This window comes from Lonchura striata, chromosome 4, assembly GCF_046129695.1.
Source record: "Lonchura striata isolate bLonStr1 chromosome 4, bLonStr1.mat, whole genome shotgun sequence".
NCBI lineage: Eukaryota > Metazoa > Chordata > Aves > Passeriformes > Estrildidae > Lonchura > Lonchura striata.
In genome coordinates, this window is record NC_134606.1 from 29690746 (window position 1) to 29699712 (window position 8967).

At 41.2% G+C, this 8967-nt stretch overlaps 1 protein-coding gene across 6 annotated transcripts in view; it reads right to left on the reverse strand.

Annotated features, from left to right (window-relative positions):
- MTUS1 (microtubule associated scaffold protein 1) overlaps positions 1–8747 on the reverse strand; it is a 120871-nt gene extending 112124 nt beyond the window's left edge. For 3 of the 6 annotated variants that reach the window (XM_077782851.1, XM_021536245.3, XM_021536660.3), the window contains exon 1: positions 8290–8421. The gene's annotated coding sequence lies outside the window, so the exon portion shown is untranslated. Of the gene's footprint in view, positions 1–8289; positions 8422–8580 lie in introns of those variants that run through there. The other 3 variants (XM_021536582.3, XM_021536329.3, XM_077782850.1) reach the window with 3 other exon arrangements.
- Between the last annotated feature and the right edge of the window lie 220 nt (positions 8748–8967).

Sequence of the window (8967 nt, forward strand, 5' to 3'; positions counted from 1 at the left end):
TATAAAAATAATTCTCAGACAATTCTGACAACAAATTAAATAAATCAAGTCACATGTTATAATACATATGAACTACAAATCATACCAACAGATTATTTCAGCACCTTCAGGCTGTTGATGGCAGCTGCTGCTTACAGAGACCTGAAAAGGATGAAATTTCACAGACAACAAATCAGTTCATGTTCCTTCCACACTTCTTGAAACATAAAGGAGTAATAATAAAGTTCTGTAAGTTTGGCGCAACACTAAATGAGGAGCAAATAAAGCATACAAAATAACATTCTCTTTGGTGGAAATCTGCAGTAGACTTCAGCTCCTGCAAACTTACACCTAAGTATTACTGAGATGATACAGCACTATACAGGCTGCCCACTTAAAAGTATCCGGTAGAGAACGCACCTGAAACACGGAGTTGTTCAGATAGCAGTAACACAAACACCAAATTTCTGCACATTTTTGTAGATACCTTCTAGATAACTACAATGTAATCAAATAGTCAAGTCAACATGGAAGGCATCTTGCAGAGGTGAAACTGGCAGACAAGCCATGCAATTAGGTAAGATTGCAACAGTGGAACAGCAATCAATAGGCTTTCCAAGATTAGATAGCAGCCATAGAGTAATGGCTTTTAAGATCCTCAACGACTGATGGGAGAAAAGCAATAACCAGTGCACACATCAGATAAGAGTGCACTGCAACAGACAGAGCCTGCTTACACTGCCAAGAACTGCTAGACCAGTACATCCAGAAATGGTCTGCATCACAAAGCCATCAACCAGCAGCACCAAGGTGAGCTGTCCTGCAACTCAACATGGACATAGTGGAGGCAGCATCAGTGCTTCACATGCTTATGCAGCATCAACAAAGAAGCCACATGACCATTAAAAGCTTCAGCCAAGAGTCAGAAATAATCACGTACACAGCAGAACTGAAAGATTAATGTCCAAAAGGTGGAAAGGAACATTTCAACACAAGCATTCCTTTTCTTCTTTTTTTTTTTTTCCTTCTCAAAGGAATAACCAGAAAGAAGTGGGGAGTCAGAAAGAGCCATACAATAATTCAATAACAGTTTGAACACCGGCACATTTGCAAAACTAAAAGATGTCAATCCTCTTAGAAGGAATCACGAAGTCCACATGCAATGATGAAAAAAGCACCGTCTAGTTTCAACCAACACTTTTACAGCAAAAAACTCAAACCAAAACAACAAAAACGCAGGACAGGATCGCCTGTAGTAAACTGCACTGAGCCTTACATGGAGAACCTGTACACAACATCAAAGAAAACAGAGGAGGCTTTCTCAAGCGACTTTCTCAAGTTGTCCAATCTCCACAGAAAATTTTCTAATGACTCAGCTTAGATGTCTGAAGATGTGCTGGAAAGCAGTATGAAAAGACAGTTTTAGTGCTAATTTCAGAGAAGAGCTAAACAAGCTACTCCTTCAGTACAAAATGTTGAGCATAATGTATACTCCCAGGAATTTAGACGATCACTAATAGAAGTCAGTTTTTACATTCCACAAAGTGACAACCCCTAATACTGCATACACCTTGCTGCAAGAATTAGTTCTTCAAACAACGCATCCTTTTACTCTAGCTGGTTTCAAGTTTATTTAAGCTTTAATGTGTTTAAGTTGTCAGCTCCTTCACCAACAAATATCAGCTTTCAGACAAATGTGGGCAGTATATCAAGATGCAACAGTTCACTTTTTATTACATTTAGTTATCCAGTTTCTGGGGATTTAATGATGGGACTGTATTTTTTGAAAACTGTGACATTTAAGTTTGCTAACCTCAAATAGCACAATTTAAGTATGAACAAAACAAATGTAAATCCACAGAAGATTTAAAAAACATTTTAAAAAAGCCTAGTAATGAAGATGTTAGGGAAGTTCCTGCTTTGTAACAGGTAAAATCTCCATCAACAGAATACCAGAAGAGTTTAATCTCCAAGTTACATCATTGCAGATGACATGGCAGTCCAAAAAAGCACTGCCTGCAGCAGAGAGGAATGTTAAAAGTCTTTCAAACTAAATTTCAAGTTATTCTTCAGGTTTTTTTCCCCAAAAGAACATCACAAAGATTTAAGAGGACAGCATCCTGACACTATTAAAGTTTTATGCTGCTTTGTAAGTTAAATAATGAATTAATATTGATATAAATAATCCTAATATTGGGATGCATACTGCATATTTGTTTTCTGTACCAACCAGTATCTCCCAAAATGAACACCTATCCAGGTTATTTCCAAGTGTTCATGGTGAATGTCTTTGCCATGAGCTGTCTTTTTAGTTGAGCAACTTAAAGTCCAAGATGGACATAGGAAAAGTACCTGTATGAAATACTGCCACTACAGAGAAGTGACGTTAAATAACACAGAATTCAAGACATCAAAAGTAATAAAATAAGCAGGAGAAGAACATAAAGCAACTCAGAGTGAAAAATAGATTCAATTTTGACAATTTCCAATCAAAAAAAACTTTATCAGTCTCTAAAACTGAACACCCAGTTTAAAAGTAACAACAGCTGTGTATTGTTGCTTTTGCTCCATAGAGTAGAAGTTGTACTGACCACTGCAGAGCACAGATTACCAAAAATCCAAAATAAAGCTTGCAAAGACAGACTTCCAGTTTTACATACTGTATATATGCCACTTTTCTAGAGAATAATTTTTATCAAGCTATTACTTCTACCCACTAAGCAGTCTTCCAATTATTCACCATTTACCACTAATATATAGTCAAATTTCCACTAAATATATATACTTAGTACATATATATATACTAAATAGATACCACTAAAAATAGTCAAATTTCATGCTAATTTCACCCAGTAACTTGGGAGATTTTCCTCCCTCAAACTAAAAGTAATGCTAAGGACATCTGACACATCAGAACTTCATACAACTGGGTGAAACGACAGGTTCACAGGGGAGCATATGAGAATTTCTTACAGCAAGAGGCAGCATTCGGAAAACTGCAGAACTGTAATCTTCAACTAAGAGCTGCAACAAACCTATGGACTTGCTCAGGGACAGAATTAATCACCTGATCAGAATCATTTCGGAGGCAAGGGACACTAACAGCTCACTTTAGAGCAATTTCCTTGAAGGTCTCAGTGTTTCATCTGAAAGAGTTCAGTACCAAAACCAGGTACAATTGCCAACTAACTTCAATAACAACACCTGCCTATAATCCTGTAAATGGCTCACCAACCATCCTAGTTCAAGTTATTTATTTCTTTGAATGAAGTTATTTGCTAGATTATCCAAAACAGGTTACAGAACCTCCAGCTACAGATATGCAAGAGTCAGCTGTACCCTGCCATGTCTGACCTGATCTAGCACAGGCTGTAGTCCTACTTCAGTTTTGAGGTTGGAAAAAGGTACTTCCCAGGCAAACTGTAATATTGTAAATTAGAACAAATACAAACCTGAGGAAAATATTATGAAAGTACCTCCTGACTTCCATTTTAAAGTCACATCACTGATATTTCAAATACCTCTAATAATCATAGCAAAAAAAAAAATATTTCACTGCCACTAAAACATTTCAATCATATATTAAGAGCAAGCAACTCAGAAGACTCTGCCCAAGAACTGATGATTCTTGTAGACTATGCATTAAGAGGATGTGCACTGTGCATAAGCCAGCACAGCAGGATCTTCCATTTATACCTCCAATTTAAAAATGGTCTCACACCATGGTCTTGAAACAGTCCAACAATCTTACCTTTAGCATCCTTAGGTAAGAGTAATCATATTTGACTCACTAGAAGCACACAGGGAATGCAACAAGTAAAATAAGAAAGGCAGATCCACATTAATTGTGAGAATGGGCACACAAACCATAGCTAATGAACAAGTAATAGTCTTCCTTGCTTAACAGCAGTTTATTCATCAGCCCATAGTCTTTACAATGCTCTCAGACTGCCCAATGGCATACAGATCTTTAGTTCCCATACCCTCTTGAAATGATGGTACAGCAAAATCCTCCTATTTTTTAAATTACTCAGTCCAGATTATTCAGTCTGCTGCAATTCAACACTAGAGGCATGAAAAGGCAGCAACCTCAGCTACAACTCCAACAGGGGATGAACAGATGCAAAACACAGTCTCTAACACTTGCAGCACCAACTACTCACACTCATCCAAGAGTACAATCATGCTCTTTCAGGAGTCCCATGATGTTAATAATTTCTTTTTTGGCTAGTTGCATAGGTTTACAGCTGATCTCAGAAAGCAAAAAGGAGCACCATTTCATAGATCACTCCATCCAGACCTCACTGGTGTCAGCTAATGTTATCAAACTAACAAGCCCCAGAACACATTATATTAACCTCATGCATTGACAGGAAATCAGGAAAAAAAAACCATATAATGTATCTACAACCATATTTTTTATAGTAATGACAATTCCTCCTTCAATACTATGGTTTTGCTTGAAGAAGGCTTGTCCATTTCTTCACTGACATCAATGAACCAAACACAGAAGGGAAACTGACTCAGGAAGAAAGCTTGTCCTACTACTTCCTGTTAGACACAGTATAGAAGGTACAGAGTAAAAGATATTAGTAGATTGAAGTGCTACACCCACACACATTACAGCTGTTTTACTCCACCTCAGGGATGGATGCACAGCTGATGAGCACTGTCACTCTGTGCACACAGACAACCTCTGTATGCACACTCACAGGGGTCTGCACTACAACTAGTGTAGGTTACAATATCCCAACTCCCAGTGCCTTGATAGCACTAGTTTCATTTCTCTCCACAGTTATCATATTGCAATCTTTAAATCCATATTTATATTAAATGCAAAAATGAGCTCGTTTTTGTTTTTTTAAAATAGTTATCTAAGATAGCAAAAGAAAAATAATTGTGAAACGTTTGTGTTTAAAGATTGCTGAGAGCACATTGGTAACTTAGCCAAGTTGGAAGGGCTCAAATAAAGTCTATGGCAAAGCCAAACAAAATGGCAGTCATTAAGGGAACCAAGCACAGAGGAATAACAACAGAGACTGAGGAGTCGGTACAAGGAGGCAATTCACAGATCACATCAAAGTCATTCACTAAGAGCAGCTTCAGTTTTTCCTGATGCAAAAACTAAACAGAGTAGTAACTAAAGCAGTTTGAGTTAACTTAAAAGGATTAATGCAATTCATTCAAAGGAAGGACAAGGAATGAAATAAAACTGAAGTTAATATAGGTGCTAGGGATGGGGGAAAAGGAAACTTCCTACCATAACTTTTTGGCACTGAAAAAGCCCATGTAGAAAACTTCTCACAATTAATATTATTTTTTTAGTTGGAGGATGCAAAATTATCAACAAGCATTGACTTTTTTGTTAGATAATAAAGCATATGTATGCATAGCATACTCTGTGGAATCATCTCTGCAACAACAGAGAAAATAGGAAAGCAGAAAACAATTCTTCCCATGCCTCCATCAGAGCAACTACCAAGTCTAAAAACATCTTCGTATGTAAATCAAGAAAAACAAAAATCTCCACAGTGCAAGCATTCCCTTAAAAAGAAGTAGGCTGTTATCATTCTCACTTTAATGTTTGCATAGAGCAAGCACAGTACAACAGTCAGTTCCACAGCACAAACACTGAAGAAGCACTAATTCTTGCAATCAAGTAAAGCAGAATAAAGAGCATTAACTTTCCCAGCCTTAACTCCAAACTACTCTATAGAATGAGCATTTCACAAACTCATCAGGTAATCCTCTAAATTAAAGGGATAAAGGCAACTAAAAATGATTGATTTTCCCAATTAAACAGTAAATCAGTATACTTCACAAAACTGCATGAATAGAACAAAATGACTAGAACAGAAACAGGGACTTAGGGCAGACAATCACCTCAGCAGGTTCTGCTGAATCATAAATCCCACACATGGCACTTCTGTCCACATAATCTGATCTCTCATCATCAAGCAATCAAAATACAGCAGTGGTACATTTTCACATCTCATATGACTATGTAATATGCCACATTTTTATACAAAACTTATACATTTATACATGTACATAGCACATATATATGTATAAAAACACAAGTGTGTTTTTATTTCTGTAGATTGAAAAATAAGTCCCACACTATCAGCTAGCTAATCTGCGTTCCACAATTCCTATTACAAATCTTAGCAATTATTTTGCTAGATTGTTGACACCATTTAGATACCTGACATGTTACATCTCAGCTCAATAGTAAACCCTAAAGATTAAAAAAAAAAAAGAAAAAAAAGCCTCCTTAGAGTTGACATTTTTGTACAAGACTCTTGGCTCTGCTTAAAAAAGAAACCCACTTCTAACATATGTGGTTGCAGACAATGTTTGAAACCACAAAATGCAAGAATTAGAAACAGAAGTTCCAAATGCATTTAGAGTGTCATTACTCTGTCAAATCTTGACTTTTACAAGGCCTTGACACTGCACTTCTGCAGCTAGTCAATTCCCAGACAGTGATTTCAGCTGTAAGTAAAATGTGCGAGAATAAGGAACAATTATGCATCCAGCAGTAAAGATGGATTTACTGAATCACAAGTGCTCAAAAATATCATGAAACGCAATTAAGGGGTTAGCTACTAGAAATTTAACATTTGTTCAAATATTTTCAACTTATGGAATCATTACATACAGAATCATGCTTACTCTGGATGGAAAATCATATTAGGTAAAGTTTTAGCATCAGATTTACCAGATTATGATCACTGTTTCAGCCACAGCTCTGAAGAGAGTGATCTCAGTTAGAAGTCAAAGCTTTACAATACTTTAGAAGTGACTAAATGAATTTTTAGCACAGCCTTGTTACCACACGTACAATTACTCCATAAAAACGGTGCTCAAATGCAATCTATTGCTAACCCACGATAATTAGCACTAGGAGAACTAAATTAACCCCAGTGGCTGGTGTGCAGTCACGCGAGCCAGCCGCTACAATGCTGCTCTGCAGTTCCACCAGAGCACGATGCATGTCACGAGGAATCAACAATTTTTAATACCAATCTTATTTAGCAATCCAGAGAGGGAGAACCATCATATTAATTATTACCATCCACTCTGAAAATTTTAGTGATATAAGCAATGAAGGTTAAAACTTTTCCCAAAATTAAAGCTTCACTATACAAGAAGCTTGTAGCTCTCCTGACTTTTGAGAGTTGCTACTGTGTACCAAATTAAATCAGCAAAAGAAGAAAGAAATTTTTTACCCATTAATATATATTCAACAGCACAGGTATCATCCAATTTGTCAGACTTAGTGTTAACAATATTTTACATTATAGCTACTCTAAGGCCTTACAATGCATAGGCATTGACCAGTAATGACCAGTAGTGATTTCTTTCACCTAAATGAAAGTCATGCATCTGCCAGTGTGAGACTTCATCTTCCAGATAATCCCTCCGTGTGGGGTTTAACCAGCTAAACTGTCCATCATATCACAAACATAAAGCAAACAAACCATAAAACCTAAGTACAGGCTTAGACCCCATAGCAGACCATCACCTACATAACCTAAGCAGAAGGGGATACTCAGTTCTTTCCTTGGATCATGCAGCACAAAAACAGAGAGGTAGAATGTTTTCATGAGGTTGTTTTCTGGGCATTTCTTTGCTTTATTTTAAATAACTGCACTCTCTCACCTTGGAACAATGGTATCAAGTTAAAGCTCAATGTCCTTTTCAAACTCTGGCTCTCCTCTCCTTGCCAACCTTGCATGGTATAAATAGCAGCAAGCAGAGGAGTGAGCATTAAAAATACTCCTTTAAAAAGCTCAGGAGTGTTCATGCTTGTAGTGCAGGACCAAAGCACTCCGGGTGCACAAGAGCAAGCTGTAGCACATTTCACATATATCAAACACGGTGTCAGTGTTCACCTAGATAGAAAAAAAAAGGGGGAAAAAAAAAAAAAAAAGCTGCGACAGCCATATACAATTTCCGTATCTCTCAATATCGAAAACTCCAAACACACGACTCGGGCCCGCCGAAGCTGCGACCCCCCAGCGCAGGGAAAGCCCCGGGGCGGGCCCCGCTGCAGCCGCACCTGCGCTGCGCCCCGAGGCCGCGGCTCCGCCTCACCTCCCCGGCCCGCGGAAACGCGCGGGCGGCATCGCCACAGAGAACGGGAGGAAAGTAAGCGGGGCAGGACGGAGCGGCGGAGTCACCTCGGCGCCCGGGCAGCCCCAGCCGCGCTCCGCTCCCGTGCCCCGTTATCCGGCCACCCTACGAAGCCCTCGCTGAGAGAGCGAGGAGAGAAAGAAAAGGAGGGGAAGAAAGGGGAGCACTCACACTTCTGTAAAAGACAGCAAGTCAGCACCCACAGCAGTACGCAAACACTACCCCTCACTTGTAGATCGGCGCCGCTGCAGAGAACTGCGGCGCGGCCGCTCTCGCCGCCGGCACCGCCCCCCCTCCGCCCCCGCGGCGGCCCCGGCGGCGCCGCGCCCGCCCCAGCCCGCCCGCTGCCGGCCAGCGCCGCGGGCTCGGCGCGCGCGGCCGTCCCGCCCCGGGCCGGCCCTGCAGCGCCCCGCGCCCGCCCCGCGCCGTCCGGCGCACCTGCCCCGCAGCCGGCCCCCTCACCTGGCGCTGGCCCGGCCGGCCCTGGGCGATGCGTTTGTCGGCGTGGGGGGCCGGGCCGGGCGGGGAGAGAGGCGCAGGTAGCCGAGCGGGGGAACTGGGCCAGCGCTAAAAATACCGCACGGGATGGAGGAGGATCCAGCCGGCGGGGCGGCCGCTCATCCTGAAGGCTGCCGGCGGGACCGGGGGCGCGGGTCTCGGCGGATGGCAGTGACCTTGCTCCAGCCGGGCAAAGTGCGCTGTTTCAAACTCACAATCGACAGCGACAAAACTGCCTGCTCTCGTTTCGGTTCCTAAACCGCGCGTGCCCTCCCGGCCGGCGCGCGGGGTGAGGAGCCGCGGGGTGCCCCGGCGCTGGATGGAGAGCCGGGCTAAATCACCCGCCCGGGG